This window comes from Anolis sagrei, chromosome 2 (assembly GCF_037176765.1).
Source record: "Anolis sagrei isolate rAnoSag1 chromosome 2, rAnoSag1.mat, whole genome shotgun sequence".
Taxonomy (NCBI): Eukaryota; Metazoa; Chordata; class Lepidosauria; order Squamata; family Dactyloidae; genus Anolis; species Anolis sagrei.
Genome location: NC_090022.1, coordinates 293,589,135 through 293,614,594, shown reverse-complemented (window position 1 = coordinate 293,614,594; position 25,460 = coordinate 293,589,135).

The window sequence follows — 25,460 nt, the reverse complement described above, 5'->3', positions numbered from 1 at the left end:
TCAATGCTTTCTAGACTATCCTCTTGGATGCCCTGATAAATTTGTGAACATGCTGCGACTCCTCCATGGTGATATGATGGCAACAGTTTTGGACAGCAACAGCTCCCAAAGTTATCAATTTAAGGTGGAATCAGGATTGCCTTCTATCTTGAAATGGATGTCCTTACTGCAAAAGGTCCAGGATAGGTCTCTACAGTCACCTACGGATCCACCACCAAGACTCTACACTTGGAAGACAAACATACTCGGTCATGAGTCATAGCCTGCGACAGTGATTCTCAACCTGTCAGCCCCCAGATGTTTTGGCCTTGAAGTTCCAGAAATCCTGACAGCTGGTAAACTGGCTAAGATTTCTGGGTGTTGTAGGCCAAAACACCTGGGGACGCACAGGTTGAGAACCGCTGGCCTAAGATATGATGATGCTGGTTATTCATTTCCGTTTCCTTATCTGAACTGATATAAAAGCTGGAATTTGGAATCATAAAAAACAATTCTGGTGTTGTATTGGTGCTGTATTGGTGCTGTTGCTGTTAATATTGTTGTTTAAGTAATTTCTGACTTACGGAAAGCATAAGGTGAATTAAATATGGTATTTTCTCAGTAATATTGGTTAAAATCTCTGGTTGTACTGGTCCATTTAGTTTTCTTGGCAAGGATACTGGGGTGGTTTGCCATTGCTTTCCCCAGGGATCACGCTTGGTCTGAACTCTCTGGGGAAAGTGGAAGGCAAAAGGAAGAGGGGCCGACCAAGGGCAAGATGGATGGATGGCATCCTTGAAGTGACTGGACTGACCTTGAAGGAGCTGGGGGTGGTGACGGCTGACAGGGAGCTCTGGCGTGGGCTGGTCTATGAGGTCACAAAGAGTCGGAGACGACTGAATGAATGAACAACAACAATTGGTTCAAAGGTAGTTTGCTATTTCCCTCCTCTAAAGCTGAGTGTATGAGACTTTCCTAAGGCCACTCAGTAGATTTCCTTGGGATTTCGACTCTGGTGTCCCAGGGTTTGGTGTTATGTGCATGTGTACATTGAGTTGAATATGCAGTTCTACTTTTCTGGCCTTTGAGCAATAGACAATTCCAATTCATGTTCGGATAAGTGGAATTCCACAAGTATAGCCATGTTACATGCAGTTGAACATCATTGGAATAGTTTATAACTGTTTCTCTATGCCTTCAATGCACTATATGACTCATTTGCTCAAGTCCATTCATGAAGCCTTGAGTATACTGCTATCTGTTTATATGGAGCAGAAGGTTTCCAGTGCTGCCGAACCTCTCCAGGTCCTTCAAATTCCCTTTTTGACATTTAAAAAAATACTTAAAACTTTCATGGTCATATATTAGTATTTTATTTGACATTGATGTTAAATTATATGGTTTCCTCATTTGGATGCCTTCTTTGTGCTTCAAACATTAGTACAAAGCTATCAGAAAAGGATTGCAGAATGCCTGAGTTGGAGTTTTTATCAAGAATGCATGATCCTATTGTCTGTACAATCAACAGTTTCTTTAGCCAGGGATACTGCTTGCTAAAGAGAGATTATGCCAGCTTTTCTTGCCAAAGCTGTGTTGAAACGCAGCTTTCCTCACAGCATTGAGGTGTATTGAGGAGTAGGGAGGAGTGGAGAGAAAATATAACACTGGGTGGTTTCTATAAATTCTATTTAATTTGAATTAATGTTTGGATTCTTCACAGCATTCTTGAATAAAACCTTAATGTGGAAGTCAAAAGGAAGGATTGCTTAGGTTTACTTCTTGACAAATGAGTTACTCTTTGGTTTAATTCTCCAAGTCAATTGTTTGTTAGGCCTGCCAGTTGATGACTTGTTTAATTTTTTCCAACCTTGTGTATGAATATATGTGTCTTCAAGTCATCTATTGACTTACAACATGAGTTTTATAACTCCTGCAGGAAACAGAACTTTCATTTCAGAAACAAATATTACTGTACCATATTATTTGGTATTTTGAGTTTTTTTCCACTATAAAAGACTCACACATACAGACATTTTTGTAGAGGAATGTCCTTTTCTGTATACAAAAGCTATATTATGTAGTATTATGTACAGGAAAATTGTTTTCTGTATGTAAAAATATCATATTGTGTGCCAAATCCACACAAATGGAGAATTAAAAGTTCCCCACCTTTCTCCAAGATTCAAGAATAACTCATTAGCTCTTAAACTTCTTGTCCATCTTGGATTCTCCTTGCAAGGGTTTCCCAACATTCAAGGAACCATTTTTTTTACAGTTTTTCAAATACTTTCAGATATCTGTTTTTGTATATAATATAAATAGACACAAATTTTTGCATACATTGTTTATTTGATTGATTTGTTATTGCTTGCCTTGTTTACTTGTGTTATATTAATTATTTGGTTTATTTATTATGTACTTTTGGGATTAAATGGTTGGGTTTGTTTTTTGTGAGCCATCCTGAATCCCCAGAGGAGAGATGGGATGGGATATAAGTAAAGTCTCCTCCTCCTCCTCCTCCTCCTCCTCCTCCTCATTATTATTATTATTTGATGCACAACAAGATTAACTCACAGCAAATGAGATCACTATGCTGGCTTTTGTATTCAATCACACATCAGACACTTCCCAAGTATCTATGACTGTATGATGCATCTGCGAATAATGCGTTCAGATCAGAGTAGGGTGGCCTTTTGCAGCTGACAGATGTTATTTTTGTCAGTGTCAATTGTTTTTAAGTGCAAGCCAAGGTTCTGAGGCATTCCGCTCAGTGTGCCAATCACCACTGTGACCACCTTGACTGTCTTGTGCCAGAGTTTTTGCAGTTCGATCTTTAAATCCTCATATCATGTAAGCTTTTCCAGTTGCTTCTCATCAATTCTGCTGTCACCTGGGATTGCAACATTGACGATCCATACTTTTATTTACTTATTTAGTTACTTTACTTTGCTTTACTTCTATACCGCTGTTCTCAGCCCGGAGGCGACTCACAGGGGTTCACAACACACAAGAAACACCAAAATTCACCAATATAAAAAACAGTTAACAACCTAATCTAATACACAATTAGTACACAATTACCATAATAACCATTCATGATTGTGAGGTCAGGAGTATTGTTATCCATGATGATGATGATGATGATGATGATGAGTAGTAGTAGTAGTAGTAGTTAAGTGGTGGCTGTGCTGAATACCAACAGTGTGCAAACATATATGTGCCACTGTGCCTGTTTATTATGGTATTGTGCACTGAATAACAGGAAATAGCTATTTAGTAGGCCTGGGTAACAACGCAAAAATTTGTTTCTAAAATCGATTTGTATTTGGGGTTTTTTTTTTTTGTTTCGATATTTAAAATAATTACAAAATTTTCCCTTAAAAAAGTTCGGTATTTACGAAATTTCGTTAATATTTACAAAACATTTTGTAAAGATGGCGCCCTTTTTTTTCAATATTTTTTCAATATTTTTTTCAATATTTTTTAATTTAATTATTAATTTAGTAGAATAGGGAGGAGAAATTATTATTAAGGAGGGAAGGCAGGCACTCACCTAGCTTCAGCAGACAAGAGTTCTTTGTCCCACCCTGGTCATTCCACAGATATATAAACCCTTTTTCCTAGTTCCAACAGACCTCACTACCTCTGAGGATGCTTGCCATAGATGTAGGCGAAACGTCAGGAGAGAATGCCTCTAGACCATTGCCATATAGCCTGAAAAAAACTTACAACAACCCAGAAGAGAATGTATTATTGCCAATGAACTGGTTACATTTTATAAACTCTGACTTTGTCCACAAAGGCATTAAAATCTGGACTCACCCTGAGTTGCCTCCTGGCTGTCCACAACGCATTTGTCCACTTCACAGGATAAAACAGGTGTTGTGTTGTCCCCTCTTTTGACCCAGGAAGAGGAACTTTAGCATAGTTTTGTAGTGCCATGATATGAAAACCTGGAGCAGAGAGGGGGAAACAACCTGAATGTTTAATGAGGACCACAAAAAATGCATTGGGAGCTGCATTATGGCCCCAGGGCTGCACTCTACCACTTCTTCCATGTATTATGTTCTTAATCTGGAACCTTCTGCATGCAAAGCATGGATACAACTACTGAGATATAGTAACTTTCTACCTATCACGGAGCTGTGGCCTGTTCTCAGATAATGCTTTCTGAATTAGACATTAAAATGCTTTTTCCATTCCTTGTGTGCTGGCTTCATATTAATTCTCTTATCTGTTTCTCTTTTTTTTTTGAAAAGCATCTCAATACCAGCTTAGATTGTGAATATTAAAGGTCTCCTAAAACACATACCGATAATAGATGCTGCGCACAGCATAAGATCTGGAATACTAAAATATCACTAATGTGAGTCATCTGTTACAAAGAATCCCATGAAGAATATTTTGTTTGTTTTGATTTGGCAGCTCAGGTATGGGACTTAGGACTTTGGGTTTATCTACAACAAACCTTTCCTTTGAAATGGACCAGAAGTCAAAAACTGGATGTTCAGATGATGTCCAGGGACATCCAGTCCTTAATACAGGATTTAGCTAAAATTGTTTAGCCTTGCGTTATGCGAAGCTGGGAATTGCTCAGGAGTTAATAACACTATTAAGCAGCCCTTCACTTCTGGCTGAATGTGGACAACAGACCAGATCTGAAGCAAACTGGCTTGCTGTCTAGATGGGCTGGCACCACCACCACCACCACGTCCTTTTCCCTGCACTCAGCCATGTCAGCAAAGATAACCAATATTGACCAAGAAGTGTCTGGAGCTCTCTAGTAGGCTGCTGTGGTGATAAAGGCAACAGGAACTGGTTTCAGCCCATCTGGGCCATCTGGACTTGATGCTGTGAGTTGGGAATTACAAGTCAGAACAGCTCTGTGGTATCTAAGGCAAGTTCATAGCATTTCTGCTTCATACTGGCTCTTGATTTTCAGGAAGGTGTAGTTAAGTCCTTTATCAAATGAGGGAGGGAAACTGTCATTGTGATTATCATATACTGTGCCACATACATCCCATAAATTATTTGTCTCCCCCACCCAAAATTCTCATGTTTCTGGCTACTGATGGCAAAGTGCATCAACAGCTTCCTATCACTAACCTTGGCACAATGCTGCTTCTGTGCTGGCATGTCAGCATTAAAGTTACACCAAAGGTTATATTTTCTTCTCCCATGCTGACTATATTTTGTCGAAGGCTTTCATGGCCGGAATCACTGGGTTGCTGTAGGTTTTTTCGGGCTATATGGCCATATTCTAGAGGCATTCTCTCCTGACATTTTTCCTTCATCTATGGCAGTGGTTCTCAACCTTCCTAATGCCACGACCCCTTAATACGTTTCCTTATGTTATGGTGACCCCCAAGCATAAAATTAGTTTCATTGCCACTTAATAAATGTCATTTTGCTGCTGTTATGAATAGTAATGTAAATATCTGATATGCAGGATGTATTTTCAAACACTGGACCAAATTTGGCACAAATACCCAATACACTCAAGTTTGGATACTGGTGGGGTTGGGGAGGGTAGTAATTTTGTCCTGTGGGTGTTGTAGTTGCTGGGATTTATAGTTCACCTAAAATTAAAGAGCATTCTGAACTCCACCAACAATGGAATTGAATCAAACTTGGCACACAGAACTCCCATGACCAACAGAAAATACTGGAGGGGTTTGGTGGGCATTGACCTTGAGTTTTGGGAGTTGTAGTTCACCTACATCAAGAGAGCACTGTGGACTCAAACAATGATGGATCTGGACCAAACTTGGCACAATTTCTCAATATGCCCAAATGTAAACACTGGTGGAGTTTGGGGAAAATAGACCTTGACATTTAGGTGTTGTAGTTACTGGGATTTATAGTTCATCTACAATCAATGAGCATTCTGAACTCTACCAACAATTGAATTGGGCCAAACTTCCCACACAGAACCTCCACGACCAACAGAAAATACTGTGTTTTCTGGTGGTCTTTGGTGACCCCTCTGACACCCCCTCGTGACCCCTCCAGGGGTCCCGACCCCCAGGTTGAGAAATGGCAAGCATCCTCAGAGATAGGATCTATGGCAAGCATCCTCAGAGATAGGATGCTACCTCTGAGGATGCTTGCTATAGATGCAGGTGAAACGTCAGGAGAGAATGCCTCTAGAACATGGACATATAGCCCGAAAAACCTACAACAACCCTATCTTTATTTTATTTCATACATACCTTTCCTGAGTGTATTGGGTTTACTACTGAAATTGTGCTATTGCAGTAATAGTAATAATAAGAAAAATGCAAGAGTGCAGGATGGCAGACTTATAAGCATGTGCAGAAATATGTTCACAGGACGATGGAATGGCAAATGGGGAAAAATCACATTACTGAGAGAGGTGTGATATCCAAACTGGTCAACATAGTATGCATTCACTATCCACCCTTTCACAATTGGAATAGCAGGCAAGTGTGATAAAGTCCTAAGAAAGGAATGTGGATCAAAGGAGGACACTAGAGCTCTTTTGCAGAGAATTCCAGTAGATTAAAAACTCAGGAGTCCATAGGATGATGGAATCAAGCTAGTGAAGTGGGATAAAGGTGATATCATTTGTCGCATGCTGAACTCCAAATGCTATTTTGGATTGCGAGATTTCCTTTATTCCCCTTTTCCAGCACAAAAAAAATCATGCTCACTTTGGCACACATGTTTCTGAAAAAGCACATTGTTTAAACACTTTTTTCATGTAGATATACTTAAGCAATTTCCTCTTTTGACTAAACTGTGTGCACATTTATTCCATATTATTAGTCATTCCCCTTTACTTGTGTTTAATTCAAGTTTTGTTTTTTAAAGAATCTGATTCTCCTGGTGAGAAACCAAAAGATATGTGTGTGCTTTCATTAACTGGCTCACAGACCATGAATTGGGTAAATTCATTTTTCTTAAAGTCAGTTAATGAGATTTTCTTTTCCATCATGTGAATATGGATGTATTGAAAGCAATATTAGTTATGCTAGACTCTTTTTTCTCTGAAGACTAGTCGAGTCATCTATTCAAAGCAATATTCAAAACACTAGCTGTGGTATCATAGTGTCATAGAATCATAGAATCCTAGAGTTGGAAGAGACCTCATGGTCCATCCAGTCCAACCCCCTGGCAGGAAGCAGGAAAATTGCATTTAAAGCACCCCCTGACAGATAGCCATCCGGCCCCTGTTTAAAAACCTCCAAAGAAGGAGCCTCCACCACACTCCAGGGCAGAGAGTTCCACTGCTGAACAGCTCTCACAGTCAGGAAGTTCTTCCTAATTTTCAGATGGAATCTCCTTTCTTGTAGTTTGAAGCCATTGTTCCATTGTGTCCTAGTTTCCAGAACAGCAGAAAACAAACTTGCTCCCTCCTCCCTATGACTTCCTCTCACATACTCCCTATATACCACAATACTGTAGCTAAAATATCAGGATTTGTACGCATTTTCCTCTCCTGCATCCTGAGATTCTGTATGTGTATATGCATACATGTACACATACAGGTCCATTCTTGTTTTGGTATCACCCAGGCTCCCCTGCCTGGAGCATACTTCAAGGAGGTTTCTTTACCTGCTGTTTCAACTCTAGAGGAGGTTCTCAGCTGCAAGCCCTGGTGGTTGCAGACACTCCTGCATTCCACACATGCACTCTCCTTGGAAAAAGGCAACCAAGGCCCTCTCCTTCTCCCTCCTCCTTGACTCTTGGAGCTGCCACGTTGGGTCATTGCTTGCTGCTGCTGCCTGAGTGGGTGACTTTCTCTCCTTCTCCTTCTCCTTCTCCTTCTCCTTCTCCTTCTCCTTCTCCTTCTCCTTCTCCTTCTCCTTCTCCTTCTCCTTCTCCTTCTCCTTCTCCTTCTCCTTCTCCTTCTCCTTCTCCCTCTCCCTCTTCTCCCTCTCCCTCTCCCTCTCCCTCTCCCTCTCCCTCTCCCTCTCCCTCTCCCTCTCTCATGCAAAGAAGGCAAAGAACCCACTCTTCCTCCTTTGCAGCTCTTATTCTAGAATAAATGGCATGGAGGAGGAAAAGGAGGTGTCTGGAGGCATTTTCCTTGTATGAGAGATGGAGGAGGAGAAGGGGAGAAAGGTGCCCAGCCATATAGCAGCAACAATGACCCAAAGCTGCAGCACCAAGAGCCAAGGAAGAGGGAGGAGGAGAGGGCCTTGGTTGCCACGCACTCTCCAAGACATTTTAAGGAGGCATCACACTTCCAAATTTACCTCCTGGAAGATGAGAGTAAATGAGGGGTTACTTTTTTGTTTGTTGGGGGTCTAATAAAAAGATTAAACTGTGCTTATGAAAAGCAGGTAAGAAAATGGTACCTGATCCTGTTTGCTTTTATGTCAAGCTTATTTTCATTCCAGGGGAGGGGTTCCCATTTCGGACTCCAGCCCAAAATGAAAGGAACAAAAGAATGGGAGAAACGGGTACCATGTACACCACTAGCAATCAGATGTACTGTATGGATTGGGAGAAAAGTTAGAACATGAAACTAAGAAGACATGTATGTGTCTGTGTATTGTTTAAAGAAAGGAGAAGATGTCAAAAGAGAGGAGGTAAAGTGGGGAAATTCTGTTATCACACCAGGGCTTTATGGGAGATGTAGCTTAGGGTGGGGACTTTTGAATTCTCAGCTACAGAAGTACTCACCTTCCCAAACTAAATTTCCCAGAATTTCACAGGTGGTAGAAATGAAGAGCTCTGGTGTGATAGATATATCTCTCCCAATCCCCAAGGTTGGTTTCACTTTCCTGATAGTGTCACCTAAGCAGCCTACACTTTCCAAATCCCTCTAGTGATGCTACAACTTCAAAGTTTTGGGAGAATCACAAAAACTTTGTTTGTTGGGCATTTGCAGTTTATAATAGCACAGTCCAGTAAGAGGCTTAACCTCTTTGCGAGAATGCCTCAGGCCAACACACTTAATTCAGTCTTTTGTATTTCTGCTCAACTTGGATGATCAAATTGCTCAAGCTGTAAAGGAATAAACTGCAACTATCTTTGGGGAACTTGAAAACACAGAGTTTAAAAGATCAAGGATAGATTGATGGAAAACACCCACATAGATCCTTAGCATGTATGTTCAACGTTTCCCATTCCTCCCACTGTTCAAGCTATGTTTTTTCCGCTCCAAAGAAATGTTCTTTTCTAATATTTGGTGTGTTTTTGAGCTTTACAATTGTGGCAATCACTTCTGCTCAAGGTGCTGTGGTCTGGAAAATAGGAGCAATGGCATCGTGCTCTGTCTGAAGTGGAGAGGCTGCTGGTGAACATTTTGGCAGATGATCAACCTTTAGCCACCTGCTTGGAAGAAATCTCCTCCTCACACAATTCAGCCCACAAAGTCATATCTTTTCTTTCTTAATCCATCATGGATGGCATTGAAGGCAATATGGAAGATGTGCTGTCGCACGCTGGGCCTGTGCATATGACTGTAGACAGGACATAAATTCTGTGTGCCTAATGGGACGCCCGGGGTGCCTCAGATTAAAGGCCCTTGAACCTCCCCAAAACAAAGTTCTGTAGAGGCTTAAAGTAAGTTCAACAAAGTTCTTTATTGATGAAAAACAAGCAGGTACTTTAAAGCTTTCTTAACAGTCTATAGGCTCTTGCAATCTTGTTCACTGGGAACAGGCACTGTCTTCATAACTATATAATAACTAATGGGGAAATCCTTAACTTCCAATCTGGGCAGTCTGTACTTGCCTCTGTTGGCGTGGAGCCCTTGCACCCGGTACCAACTGCGTCTGTCTTCTGCGAGCGACCCTTACCAAGCAGAGCTTTGTAGACTTCCAGGGGAAAAGAAGGAGTTCAGGTTGCTGTGATGGCTGGCTGAAGTCCCTCAGAAAATGAGCTGTAAGGCTGTATGATCCTCAGCCAAGCTGTAGGGTCTCTTCTCCCCGGCCAAGCTGTAGGCTGTATATCTTCCCAGCCAAGCCATAGAAGATGAAGCTTCTACAGGAGCTCTTCATTTTATATCCTGTGCGAAAGGCTTCTCTGTGTGGACTGACTCAAAAAGGCTTCTATTCCCTCCAAAACTCAAAAAGGAGCGGGACCAGGGAACCTATAATTGACATGTGGCTTGCCCTATGATTGCAGCCAAAAGAAGCCACCTATCTGCAGAGTCCCTGAAACTTGGTACTATAACAAACATTAAATGCAAAGCAAACAAAATTGGAGCTCCTAGTGCAGTTGTACCAGCACAGAAGATGTTGAAAAACTCTCAGAAAAGGGATTTGGATAAAAAAAATCAACAAAAAAGTTTTAAATAGGAAATTGCTTATATCTCTGTTAATGTACTATGGAAGACATAGTATGTTATGCTCCTCTGTTCTCATTGATATTGGAGATGGAGCCCACCACTGGTGAAGAAGCAGCTCACATGTATAAAATATGTCCTTTACCTTTGTGACATTCTCTGTTGTGTCACTCAGAATGGGAAATGACTTTCCCTTAGATGATAGTTGCTCTCATACCAGCTTCTTTCTGGCTCCTGGTTGAAACATTGTGCTTGAGGTGCTGATAGGGAATTGCAAAGATATGAGCTCGAACTTACAATAATTTTTGCATTCTTTCTGAGGACTGTAGTACCTTTGCCACACATACAAATCCTCTAAAACTCACCTTGAAAGTCAGGCAGTTGTACCCAGCAAAGGTTTCCTGCCACACTGGAAAGCAGGGTGCTGCTGATGATGTGTGCATTTAGCTTCCTCCCACTAGCAAAAAGTGCCTCAACAAGGAGTTGCATCTCACACCTGTGGAAGGAAGCTGAATGCCTCGTCATTCAGCACTATTCTTAATAATGCTGATAAATTCTTTCACTTACAACATCATCAGATGGGCCAAAAATCAGCTGCATATGCTGGTTCCTCTTCGGTTTTGCCTCAAGGCTCATCGGCTCCTATTCCATGACGTACAACTACTTCTGGATTTGCCATGATCCATGGCTATTTCAGTGGCAAATGTGATGAGGTCCTTATTACAGCTGCCTGCCCTTTAAGATGGATTTAAGGGGGCACTGAACACAGATATGGCATTCCCATTCAGGCACTAAAGTGCCTTTTTATCAAAAGTTTGTGTTGACTTAGTTTTCCCAGATCAGAAGTTTTAGACAATTCTCATTTATTTAGACTGTTGTTTTGTTGAAGTGATTTTTGTCTTGATTAATTTTAGACTGTTATTCCTTGTTATTTTTGGTTTCAATTGTTCTAAATTGTTTTAATATGGCATGATTTGCACATCACCACATAATCATATTGAGCAATAGATAAATACACAAATAAAAGAGTTTGAGCAAATAAAAATGTTCTCAGTACAAAGTATTTTGGGTGGAGAGAGTCTTCTGCCCAAGAGTCTGGGAGTTTTGAACAATGGATTTCAATCACTGGTTGACTCCCAGTTACTTTGTTTGAGAAGGCTCTCATGTTGGATTAAAACAAATTCCAGTTCATCTAGGTGACTGTAAGATGCAAAACCAAAGAAATATTTATTTATTTATTTATTTATTGAACTTATATGCCGCCACTCCCCTGGGGCTTGAAGTGGCTTACAAGAATGGCTAAAATCTAACACAATTTAAAAACAATTTAAAACAATTTTAAAAACAGCAATATCAAAGATCAAAGGCCCATTGAAATAGATATGTCTTGCATGCCCTGCGGAAAGCTGATTAATCCCACAAGGCACGGACTTCAGGTGGCAGAGTATTCCATAGTGATGGTGCCACTGCTGTAAAGGCTCTGCGTCTGGTTGCTGTTAGACGCGAGGTCTTGACACCGGGAGTTTCCAATAGATCTTGGTCTTCAGAACGAAGGGATCTCTGGAGTTGGTAGGGGTGAGGTGGTCCCTCAGGTATATCGGCCCCAGACACGCAAGGCCTTAAAGGTGAGTAGCATCACTTTGAAAGTGATCCGGTGCTCAATTGGTAACCAATGCAGCTGCAGTAAGTAGCATCTCATCGGAGCTCTAGCAAGAAGCCGAGCAGCTGCATTTTGTACCAACTTGAGCTTCCAGATTACCGACAGAGGAAGGCCAATGTAGAGGGCATTACAGTAGTCCAGTCTTGAGATGACCGTAGCCTGGATCACCGTAGCTAGGTCATCCTTGGACAGGTAGGGAGCCAGCCATCTAACCTGCCGCAGATGAAAAAAGGCGGTTTTGCTAGTGGCGGAGACCTGGGTCTCCATCGTCAGCAGAGGGTCCAAAAGGACTCCCCAGACTCTTTACCAATGATGACGGACATAGCACCTCTCCATCCAGGGTAGGCAGCTGGATATCCGCACTGCCCGGTTGACCCAGCCATAGGATCTCAGTCTTTGCTGGATTCACCCTCAACCTGCTGGCACGCAGCCATCCAGTAATGGCCTCAAGGCACTGATGGAAACAATCGGGTACAGAGTCTGGTCGGCCTTCCATCTTCAGCACAAGCTGAGTGTCATCAGCGTACTGATAACATTCAAGCCCAAAACCTCGAACCAGCTGAGCAAGTGGTCGCATATAGATGTTAAATAACAGAGGGAAGAGAATGGCCCCCTGAGGAACCCCACAAGATAGAGGGGACCTCTCAGAGACCAGGCCTCCCCTCTCCACTCGCTGTTCACAGTTATGAAGAAAGGAGGACAGCCAATTTAAAGCCAATTTATTGAGTGTGGATCCTGAGAACATCCAGCTCAAATGAGGTTAGAATAATGAACATAAAACAATAAACAGGATGAAATCATATGCTGAAGTTGTATAGTATAAATGTTTGTTCCTGTGAAGTGATACATTGAGAATGACATCTTGTTAAATGGTGTACACAATTGTAAGTTAATCTTGCCACCCGTGCCACCCTTAATAAAAATGAGTTGAACATAATTTCACATCCCTAGGATAAAACCTTGTACTGTGTCTGGATTTTTATAATGGTAAGAGGATTGTCATTTTTAACCTAGCAAATTGTTGGCTGTCTGGCCATTAATGGCTTCATTGGGCCAAAGCAGGTTGGACATCATAGACCCTATTGAAAGCACAGCATAATGATAGATATGTCATAAAATAATTAAAAGTATATTAACGTTCAGATGCAGACCTGGGAAAAGGCATCACTAAGTCCTAATGAGCCTTAGGCCAAATGGCAATTTTAATTTTCAGACAAACAAAAGACACAATGCTCCGTATTTCTGTTAATCAGCTTAGGATTTTTCAGAGCACACAGGGTCTTTCACACTTTCAGACTATCTTTTTTTAATTCTCAAAAACAATATATTTGAAATGGATGACAGCACTGACTGAGGGGTGCCTAACTCTGCCTTACTATGAAATACAATATTTGCCCATCCATCAATGAAATAATGAGACCAAACAACTGTGTTGGGATAAATATGGATAACTTTTATTGAATTTTACATATATAAACTTTCTTCATGAACTGCAAACAGCTAAAAGTGGGGTTTGAACTTAATGTTGTGTAAACCAAGGCAATGGCCATCTCAGACCCACTCCTCGGCTGACTTGGGTGAGACACCTGAGTTCCCTGCATATCTCACATGAGTCATAACCAGGGCAACTATGAAGGGAAGCTACATAGAGTATTCAAACCCCAAGTTAAGAAAATTCCCAGATTAGAATTCCCTCGCAGCTCCAAGGGTTTTGGATTTAGGTGCCATCTCTACGCAGATGACACACAACTCTATTACTCATTTCCACCTAATTCCAAGGAAGCCCCTCAAGTGCTGGACGAGTGCTTGGCTGCTGTGTCTATCTGGATGAGGAGGAACAAGCTGAAGATCAATCCTGACAAGACAGAGGTCCTCCTGGTCGATCGAAAACCCGATCGGGTTATAGGGTGGCAACCTGTGCTGGACGAGGTTACACTCCCCCTGAAATCACAGGTCCACAGTTTGGGAGTCCTCTTGGATTCATCACTTACGCCTGAGGCTCAGGCATCAGCAGTGCCCGGGAGGGCTTTTGCACAGTTGAGACTCGTGCGCCAACTGCGATCTTACCTCGTGAAGGCTGATCTGGCTGGAGTGGTCCATGCCTTGGTTACGTCTAGATTGGATTACTGTAATGTGCTCTACATGGGGCTGCCCTTGAAAATAGCTCGAAAATTTCAGCTAGTCCAATGGGCGGTGGCCAGGATATTAACTGGTGCTCCTTACAGAGAGAGGTCAACCCTCCTGTTTAAGGAGCTCCACTGGCTGCCGTTCATTTTCTGGTCCCAATTGAAGGTGCAGGTGCTTACCTACAAAGCCCTAAACAGTTTGGGACCTTCCTACCTGTGTGACCACATGTCCGTGTATGAACCTGCACGCTCCCTTCACTCATCTGGAGAGACCCTGCTCACGATCCCACCTGCGTTGCAAAAACGGTTGGTGGGGACAAGGGACAAGGCCTTCTCTGTGGTAGCCCCCCGACTCTGGAACTCCCTTCCCAAGGACATCAGACAAGCCCCTACGTTGGCAGTCTTTAGGAAGAGCTTGAAGACCTGGCTATTCCGGTGTGCCTTTCCAGAATAGGAAACTCCAGCAACACGTCCCAGAAGCACTTTATTAGAGATTTTAAAATTGTCCGCACACTGCACTTACCCAAACATCCTTATATTTCATTTAGCATACTCAGCACTTTTTAATCTGTACCCTTAACACTTGGCCCAGCCTTAGTTTTATTGTGCTATGTGTACTGTTTTTACTGTTTACTGTTATTGCTTTCATGTTTTGATTTGCTTTATGGTTATGTGTATCTGTTATATTGTTGTTTTATTGAGGCCTTGGCCTTTGTAAGCCACATCGAGTCCTTTGGGAGATGCTCGCGAGGTGCACATAAAGATAATAATAATAGTAATAATAGTAATAATAATAATAATAATAATAATAATAATAATAATGGCCATTTTTGTTCACCTCCACATCAGTTGAGTGAACTCGCTGGTGGGGGTTCCTGTTCCTGTCCTTAACAAAAATGGGTGCCTTACTGTGCACATCAAGATGTAAATTGTATCCTCTATTCCGTATGCAACCTATTTAATGGCTCCACCTAATGCCAATTACCCATTAGCCTCAACAGTGTAGGGTAAGCATAAAACCCCCTGTTAAAGGTGGGGGGGGGGGAATCCTACCCGATCACGAGCTGAGAGGAGTGGATGAATATATGTTGCGTTCTACCCCCATAAATTGCTATCTATTCATTGGGAAAGGCATATAGTTCTTCCCACGCAGCACAGCCAGAAGGGGAAACCCAAAACCAAAGTAGGTTTTGTACAATAGTAATGACAACTACGAATACTACTTGAAACAGTTCTACTAGGTTTCTTTACAGATTCATCGGTGATGATTTTTGCTGGCCACATTGTCATGGGTCAGGATGTCAAACAGGGCTTTTAACTAGTTGATAGAACACCCCCCCCCCAACTTTTTTCTATCTTTGGTTTTCTTCTCCTTTTTGTGCCTTTTATCTGGTTTTTAACATTTCTAAGATGGCTTAGAAAGTGTAAACACATTTGTAAGGAAACATATGAATGCATACTCACTAACAAGATGCCTTCTCGGTGGTGGCCCCTCACCTGTGGAATTCACTACCCGGGGAAATTAGGTCATCGACCTCCCTCCTTTCTTTCAGAAGGAAATTAAAAACATGGTTGTGGGACCAGGCTTTCAGACAATCAGGCAATTAGATAAGGACAATGACGACCAGAATCGATGGTACTGACAATGTGGAATGAATTTACGGACTCTGAGATGGCGAACACTGAGTTTTAGAATGTTTTTATTGATTTTGATGTATGGACTGACTGTCTTAATTGTTATAATTGCTGTTTACATGTTTTATCCATTGTTATGTTTATGCTGGCATCGAATTGTGCCTTTGTAATGCCGCCCTGAGTCCCCCCTCGGGGGTTGAGAAGGGCAGGGTAGAAATGCGGGAAATAAATAAATAAATGCTGGATGCTGTTCCCCTGCAGTAGGCTCTCTATATACACTAGGCTTGTACACAGATTCAGAGTGGTCAGTTCCCTTCAGCCAATCCAGCTTGTTCAGCTTGTTCAGATGGCCATAACAGCAGGGGCCCAGCCATCATGTTTTTTCATCTTTAATGGGACCACGTGGCAGCCAATCATGGCTTCTCCTCTGCTATTCTGGCTGGGCCAAATGTAATAATTAAAATTTAAAAAAAATTAATGCTGAGCATGACCAGGTGAAATATATAACTTGGATAGAATTTCAGAGAGGAAAGGGGTGTGCAGACAATCCTAGATCATTGATAAAGTGCATTTAGGGACATATTGTTTCCTTATTCTGGGAAGGAACACTGGAACAACCATGTTTTCAAGCTCCTTCTAAAGACTGCCAGAGTTGGGGCATGCCTGATATCCTTGGGGAGTGAGTTCCAGAGTCGAGGGGCCACCACCAAAAAAGCCCTCTCCCTCGTCCCCACCAATCGCGCTTGCGATGGAGGTGGGAGCGCGAGCAGGGCCTCTCCAGATGGGCTGAATCTAACCACATTTTTCAACTATGGTACAAAAATGGCTATCTGCTACATGCCCATTTTCAGGAGGCACATGAAAATTGATATGGGGTATACTGGTATCCAGCCAGCAGAAACAGATCGAGATTCAGCCAAAATACACAAGCCTAATATCCACAGATTCAACATTAACCAATTCAACCATCCACAGCATGAAAATATTTGAAAACAAAAAGCAAATCCTGATTTTACTATGCTCTTGTATATAATGGGACTTAAGCATCCATGGATTTCAGCATCCACTGTGGGTCCTGGAATTAAGCCCCAGAGTATCCAAAAAGTCCACTCAATTTATGGTTATTCTCTTTGGGTACCAACAGTCTTCTTAATCTGTTTATACATTGATCTGCTTCTCTTTTAAACAATATTCAAAATATTTGGATTGTTTCCCACTTAATATTTCTTTGTATCTCTATGCTTTCCCCGTTTCTTCCCTCCTTCCCCCACTTTCCAAAGCTCTAATGAAGAGAATCAACTAAAATGTCAACATTTGCAATTCGGGAGTTCCGTTTAAGCAATAAAAATAATAATTAAAAGGGTAAAACCTTAGAGAGATTTCTTCATTTTATATCGTTTGCCAGATATGATACACACTCCCCCCAAAAATAAAAGCCAGTAAAAGAATTAATTAGAAACAGCTAAAGCCCAACAAGCTATGCAAGTTAATGAAGCAGGGAAGGAAATGCCATTGTAGAGACCCAGAGCTATGGTTTGCTTGGATAATACACACTCTTGCTTTACTCTTCTAACTAAACCTCTTTAATCTCTCTCTTTTTAAAAAGAAAATCAATGCTAATAATGCTGATCTACTGAGAAATGACAATCAAGTGATATTAGAGAAGTTGAGCTGGCTTTCTGGTGCCATAGTTTGTCGCTTTCCAAATAACAGTGAACAAACACAGTGAATGCTGGTAAAGCCAATGTCTGTTGGATGGTGAATTCAAAATGGGTTGTAGAATCATAGAATCAAAGAGTTGGAAGAGACCTCATAGGCCATCCAGTCCAACCCCATTCTGCCAAGAAGCAGGAATATTGCATTCAAATCACCCCTGACAGATGGCCATCCAGCCTCTGTTTAAAAGCTTCCAAAGAAGGAGCCTCCACCACACTCCGGGGCAGAGAGTTCCACTGCTGAACGGCTATCACAGTCAGGAAATTCTTCCTCATGTTCAGATGGAATCTCCTCTCTTGTAGTTTGAAGCCATTGTTCCGCGTCCTAGTCTCCAAGGAAGCAGAAAACAAGCTTGCTCCCTCCTCCCTGTGGCTTCCTCTCACATATTTATACATGGCTATCATATCCCCTCTCAGCCTTCTCTTCTTCAGGCTAAACATGCCCAGCTCCTTAAGCTGCTCCTCATAGGGCTTGTTCTCCAGATCTTTTATCATTTTAGTCGCTCCCCTCTGGACACATTCTACTCTGACCTTTAAATCTATTTGAGGTAGCACCTTTGCAGTTTGGATAAAGATCTGGAGCAAATACATTGACTCATTGATGTGGAATCCATCAACCATCATTATCTTTTGTGTGTGTTTGTGTTTTTTTTTTTTTTACTGAGGCTGGATCAATACTGCCCTATATTAGGCCTGGGTAACAACGGAAAAATTTGTTTCTAAACTCGCTTCGTTTTTAGGGGTCCATCACATTTCGTTTTTTAAAGAATTCCGAAATTTTGCTTTTAAAAATTTCGAAATTTACAAAATTTTGTAAAAATACAAATCGATTCGTTATTGCGATTGTGCAATACGCTAAAAAAAACCTCCAAATGGGACAGGGGGAACTTCTGAAGCTTCCCTCTCCCTCTGTTGTTGACTGTTGGTGTGATAAAACAAACAACAACTATAAAACTTGCACCAGACATGCGGAAATAATTACGAAATAATTACGAAATAATTACGAAATAAATTGAAAAAATTGTTTCGAATCTAATTTATTCCTCACACTATTCCTGCATAGCTCAATATCGGATCGTAAGCTAATTTAAATACGAATTAATAACAAATTATGAAATTAATGAACGAAACCGCCCAAGCCTACCCTATATCCCTGGATATGATCCCAGATTATCTTCTTATCCCAGATTACCTGGCAGTGTAGACTCATACAATTCATTTCAAAATAGATAATCTGGAATCAGATCCTCTAGGTCCAGCTTTAGAGGTTGCATCTTGCAATGCACTTAATTTGAACCCCAAAATGGAGAAATAATTAATATGGCAAGTAAAGATGATTAGAATATTTTGTAATATTTGAAGACATGATTTGAAAAAAAAAATGTTGTAAGTACAGATCAAGAATCACTAATCCAGAATTCCTTTTTTTTTTTTTCGTTTCAACATTTAGAAATAATCAGATTGGGTGTAATTATGTAGAAAAAAATCAGAAAACATAGAAGCAACATCCAAAAGAAATTAACAATTAGAATTAAATGCAGTTGCAAGATCTATATATCATTTCACTAGCAACAGGTTCAAAGATATTACTTGTATATCCATTCTCCATTTAAGGTATATCATGCCAAAATCTCGAATGCTATTTCAGAGGTTGAAAGGATGTAGTTTCAAATTCTGTATGTATAACAGATAGATACCAAATTGAAGGAAACCTATCTCCATCTGTTTGTCCCTTTGATGCTATTATTTATTTATTTGTTTGTTTATTTCCTATATTTATACCCTTCCCACCCCCAAAGGGGACTCAGGGCGGCCTCACAATTTATTTATTTATTTATTTATTTATTTATTTACTGTACTTGTAGACCGCCGTTCTCAGCCCTAGGGCGACTCACGGCGGTGTACAACATATAAAAAAACAAATTACAATATAGGCAATATCACAAACAACAATAACAACATCACTATCATAATACAATTACACTAAATCATTCGCGACGTCTCATCATAGAATCACAATCCAATCTCGTTATCCATGTTCCGTTCCAATCATCATTGCCAATTGTTGTAGCACTTAGTCAAACGCCTTCTCAAACAACCACGTCTTTAGTCTCTTGCGGAATGTCATAAGGGAGGGCATTTGTCTGATGTCTACAGGGAGGGTGTTCCACAGCCGGGGGGCCACCACCAAGAAGGCCCTATCCCTCGTCCCCGCCAGGCGTGCCTGTGAGGCAGGTGGGATCGAGAGAAAGACACCAAACAATCACAAAGACACCAAACAATCAACAGTACATTAAAAAATATTTTTTAAAAAAATTGATTAACACATGCCTATTAAAAAATTAAAATCCAAAATCCAGTCCAGGTCAAATCATTGCCATAAGTTGTTAAAATCTTCTTTCACTTGCTGCTCATTGATCGAATGCTTGGTCCCACTGCCAGGTCTTGATTTTCCTTCTAAAAGACAGGAGGGAGGTAGCCACCCTGATGTTTCTCAGGAGAGCATTCTACAGGCGGGGGGCCACTGATGACAAGGCCCTCTCCCTCGTCCCCACCAGTCATGTTTGCGATGTCGATGGGATTGAGAGCAGGGCCTCCTAAGATGATCATAAGTTTCATACCAGGAGATACGTTCAGACTGGAAGTCTGGGCCAGAACCATTGAGAGCTTTATCCGATAGATTAGTTTCTGCACAGAAACAATGCACAACATTATTAAAAATATGCTATAAAATTACCTTCAGGCTATGTGGATTAGACAGTATATTCATTCTATATTTAGACTTGGGTTCCCCCTGTAAGATATCTCATTAAGGGCATATGTACAACTGCAGGTATTCCAAAACCAAAATCCAAAACACTTCTGGTCCCGAACATTTTGGATAGAGGATCCTCAACCTTATAAGCCAGCATTCAATGTCAGCGTTATTCTAGACCAGAAGCCATGTCTTTGGGCAGGAAGGCACCAAGCGAACCTTTCGCTCCGAGGTCTCCTCCCTTATCTTGAGGAGCAGCTTTAAGTCAGTCCACTGTGCTCTACCGGAGCAGAACAAAAGTAACTCAAGAGGGGCCTTATATATCTTTCAGGATAATAAATAATCAGCAACACTCAGTACTCGCAAGATTATGCTTTTCATTTTCAAAGCCACTGTGCAAACATTAACTAATTAATCCTCATGGCTCCCATATGAGGCAGTCGTGGCATTAATAATGCTTGGCATTTATACAGCCCCTTTGAGCGACAGATCTGAGAGGCATTTGAAATGTTAATTCCTATTATTATCTATTTGTTCCACATATGCCCTCATGGTATCAGAAGAAGTGGCGCAGTCCCTGGACCAATGTAGCATGTAAGCAGCCATTTATCCCCATTTTATAGGTGACAGTACTGAGGCATGAAAAGAATTAAGCTCTGAGCCATACTGAAGACAGATTACCTTTTTTCCCCTTTCCCCCCGAGAGTGTTGAAGGTAATATGATAGAGGACAAATATGTCTAATTCCAGCCCATGTTGTTTGTATATGTTCTTACCCAAAGGTCCATTCAGTTCTGATTAGCTTATTCATTCATCTGTATGTTTTGTTTTTTTTTTTTTGTTTTGTTTTTTGGGGGGGGGGGGGAATCAAGATGCACATTTAAATAATTATTTGAGTACTTTTAATGTGTACTGTTATATGGATAGTTATATGTGCATTTTCTTTATAAAATACATTTCCACTCAAATGACATGTCTGAATACATATTTCAATACCTTTTGCTCTTCATGAAATGTGCTAGACTATTAAGAGAAATCTGAAATATGTTGGATAGTTATATTTGTTCTATAATTGAACTTTTTTTGTCGTGTCAGGAGCGACTTGAGAAACTGCAAGTTGCTTCTGGTGTGAGAGAATTGGCCGTCTGCAAGGACGTTGCCCAGGGGACGCCCGGATGATTCGATATTTTTATCATCCTTGTGGGAGGCTTCTCTCATGTCCCCGCATGAGGAGCTGGAGCTGATAGCGGGAGCTCATCTGCCTCTCCCCGGATTTGAACCTGCGACCTGTCAGTCTTCAGTCCTGCCGGCACAGAGGTTTAACCCACTGCACCACCGGGGGCTCCATATTGTTATGAAACAATAATAATGGATGAAATATCATATAGGGCATCGAGGCTAGGACGCGGAACAATGGCTTCAAACTACAAGAGAGGAGATTCCATCTGAACATGAGGAAGAACTTCCTGACTGTGAGAGCCGTTCAGCAGTGGAACTCTCTGCCCCGGAGTGTGGTGGAGGCTCCTTCTTTGGAAGCTTTTAAACAGAGGCTGGATGACCATCTGCCAGGGGTGATTTGAATGCAATATTCCTGCTTCTTCGCAGAATGGGGTTGGACTGGATGGTCCATGAGGTCTCTACCAACTCTTTGATTCTATGATTCTATGATTCTATGAGGCAGGAAACTGAACGGGATTTTTTTTTTTTTTTTGCTATTTTCTCCTGCTCCAGAAACTAGGACACAGAGCAATGGCTTCAAACTACAGAAAAATACACACCACTTAAACATTAGGGAGAACTTCCTGTTGGAAAATGCTCATAGACAGTGGAAGATGCTGCCTTGGAGAGTGGTTGAATTTCCTTCTCTGCAGGTTTTGGAAGAGATACTGAACAGCCATCTGTGGAGTGCTTGTATTATGTCTTCCTTCATAGAAGAATGGGTTTGAACTAAATGGTTGACCCTTGAAGTTTCTTCCAACTCTATGATTTTACAGTAGAATTAATAGAGTGAAATGATATGCTTTCCCAGGTCAAGCTTGATTACATTGCTTTCTGTATATATATTGCTCTACTTCCCTTCATCCTCCTCCTGATGTCAATGCTGCAATGAATAAAACAATATTTAAGAAGCTTCCATATAGGCAGAAGACACAAATGGGAAGAGAGTAGGTTGGGATGCCATAAAACGACTGAGATTTTTTAGAAAGTTTCTTTTTCAGTGGTTTGGTTAATTGAGGTATGCTAGGATGTAGGCACAAAGATTACTGCAGGCACAGACTGCAGCCAGGAAATCAGAAGGCGTTTACTTCTTGGGAGGAGAGCAATGAGCAATTTTAATAAAATAGTGAAGAGTAGAGACATCACACTGGCAACAAAAATCTGCATAGTTAAAGCAATGGTATTCCCAGTAGTAACCTATGGACGTGAGAGCTGGACCTTAGGGAAGGCTGAGCAAAGGAAAATAAATATGATTGCACTGTGGTGTTGGAGGGAAATTTTGAGAGTGCCTTGGACCACAACAAGATCAAACCAGTCCTCATACCAGGAAATAATGGCTGGTTGTTCAATTGAGGGAAGGATATTAGACGCAAAAATGAAGTACTTTGGCCACATAATGAGAAGACAGGAAAGCTTGGAGAAAAGAATGATGCTGGAGAAAATGGAAGGAAAAAGGAAGAGGGTTCAACCAAGGAAAAGATGGATTAATTGTACACTTGAAGTGACTGGCCTGACTTTAAAGGAGATGGGGGTGGCCACGGCTGACAGGGAGCTCTGGCGTGGGCTGGTCCATGAGGTCACCAAGAGTTTGAAGTGACCGAACAAATAAACAACACGATGTATGTGATGTAATTGATGTCCTTAAGACATGTGGGCCTACATAACTTTGCAACTGTACATAATATGTGTACAAAGAATTATAAAGCCATATGATTATTCATCTATCATATAGATTTCCTAAAACTCTAAAGCTTGAGAAAATCTTAAGAAGGTTGATTTTTTTCCCTGTTTACTGGGCAATACTCTTGCTTACAAACTTGGGATTCCAAGTGAACCAAATGGTAAGTGATTCTAGCTAGCTAAGACTGACAAGTATAAGGTGAAAATCTTCCAGTCCCTCAGCAAGGAAACAGACGTGGAGAATCAATGTCTGTTATATTATAGCTGATATTAGACTCTGGCCATCTTTATATCAAAGAACCACCTTACGTATTGCAAAGCAGTTCCTCACACCTCAGACTTTCCTGGACTAAAATAGATGACTTTCATGTGTCCAGGAGTCAACTTTCTTTCCCTAGGATTCTTTGGGACCTATTCAGATTGTTAAGATAACCACAAAAAAAAAAAAAAAAAAAATTGGAAGTTTTCAGAAATCAACTCCTTGTTTTGAAAAATTGACACATTTTGATGTAAAAAAAGGTAGCTCTCTAATTGTTCCAATTTTGTGCCATTGAATCCTTTGTCACCTCACTTTTTTCAAGGGTGTTTAAAATGTCCCAGTTTCTCTCTCTTCTTCCTACTCCCCTGCTTCATTCTCAGCTTACTAAAATCTCTGCAAACTGAATGTAGATTGTGACTGCAGTTTGTATTCAATTAATTTAGGGGAAAATAAAGGTCAAAGGACAGAAGACTAAGGCAGAAACAAACTGTTCCACATTAATAACTTTTTACAACTTAACTACCTGTTGATCTTGCTTAGCCACTCAGGTCCAAGTGTTACTCGCGGTGTTGCTACTGGTTCTCCCAAGCAGCCACAGATGTCCATCCAAGCTCCTGGCCATCATGGATGACTCCTTCTGACCTCAGCAGAAGCAACTGTGTGACCAGCAAGAAGGAGAGGAGCCATCTCTGTGGCCAGTGGGGAACAGTGGTGGTGCCATTGGCAGGGAAAGGGTGATGGTGCCAGTGTACTGTCTACCCCACAGTACAGATCCTACTGTCTAGACTGACCCCAAGCCATGGAATATCCCAGAGTTTCCAGCAAGTTCCAGAGCATCCCTTGACTTTCTCTAAAACCCAAAATTATCACCAGAAGTCAACAAATGATGTAGGCACAGGCAACTGTGGATTCATGTTGAATCCAAGTTTTCTTGCCTGTGTAGACATGCTCCTTAAAAAGGTGGGGGGGATCTCCTGTTCTTGGGGCTGGTCTCCTGCTTTTACTGTCACTGGGGCTTATACCCTTCCAGTTAATTAGTAATCCTGAGCAGCAATCCTGGGAGCAATCCTGAGTTTGAGTTATTCCTCTTGGGGCTATGCTGTTTCACTCAAGGGAGGCTGAAGGCTCTGCTCTGGGGAGACCAACTGCTTCATCTGCTCCCACACCAAATAGCTCCCCACATTTAATTTTTTTTATCACTAAAAACAATTAAACACATAATAGCTAATAAAATTGACCTTAGTTCATCCCATCTCTGTTGTCTGGTCACTGTATTCCTCCATTTGGACAGCAATATTCAATTAAGAGGTCAACCTGTGTAAGAGCTGTATCATTTGGGATTGCTGAAGCAAGCTGACCCCACCAAATATCCTTGAAGACAAAGAAATGCTGGAAACATATGCATTTCCTCTAAATAGATTAGAGTAGGATAGTACAGATCAACATGTTGTCTAGGTTTCCATGTTTTTCCACTTTTCACATAGAATCATAGAATCAAAGAGTTGGAAGAGACCTCGTGGGCCATCCAGTCCAACCCCCTGCCAAGAAGTAGGAATATTGCATTCAAATCACCCCTGACAGATGGCCCTCCAGCCTCTGCTTAAAAGCTTCCAAAGAAGGAGCCTCCACCACACTCCGGGGCAGAGAGTTCCACTGCTGAACAGCTCCCACAGTCAGGAAGTTCTTCCTCTTGCTCAGATGGAATCTCCCTTCTTGTAATTTGAAGCCATTGTTTTGCGTCCTAGTCTCTAGGGAAGCAGTAAACAAGCTTGCTCCCTAATGTTCAGATGGAATCTCCTCTACAGGTGAGGACTGGGACAGATGTATCCAAACAACATCAAAGTATACTTACTGATGAGGATAGAAACGAGAGGAGGCCACAGGAGTTAGCTTCTGCATGTGCCTACTGGGAAGGGCAAGTGTTTGCCCTCCTCTGTACTGAGTTCATTTAGGACATGCTTTTTTGCACTTTGAACTCAGTTTTCATAAATTAGAGTAAATTGAGGACAAAAGAAGACAGTGGGAGGGAAAGAGAGAAACTGGGACATTTTAAAACCAGCTGGAATAGTAGGATAATGCCAAATTGGGTCAGTTGGAAAGTATGGTTGCATATATCAAGAGATATATCAGGGGAGAGGGGGTTAAAAACTGAATATTCCCCCCTAAAAAACAA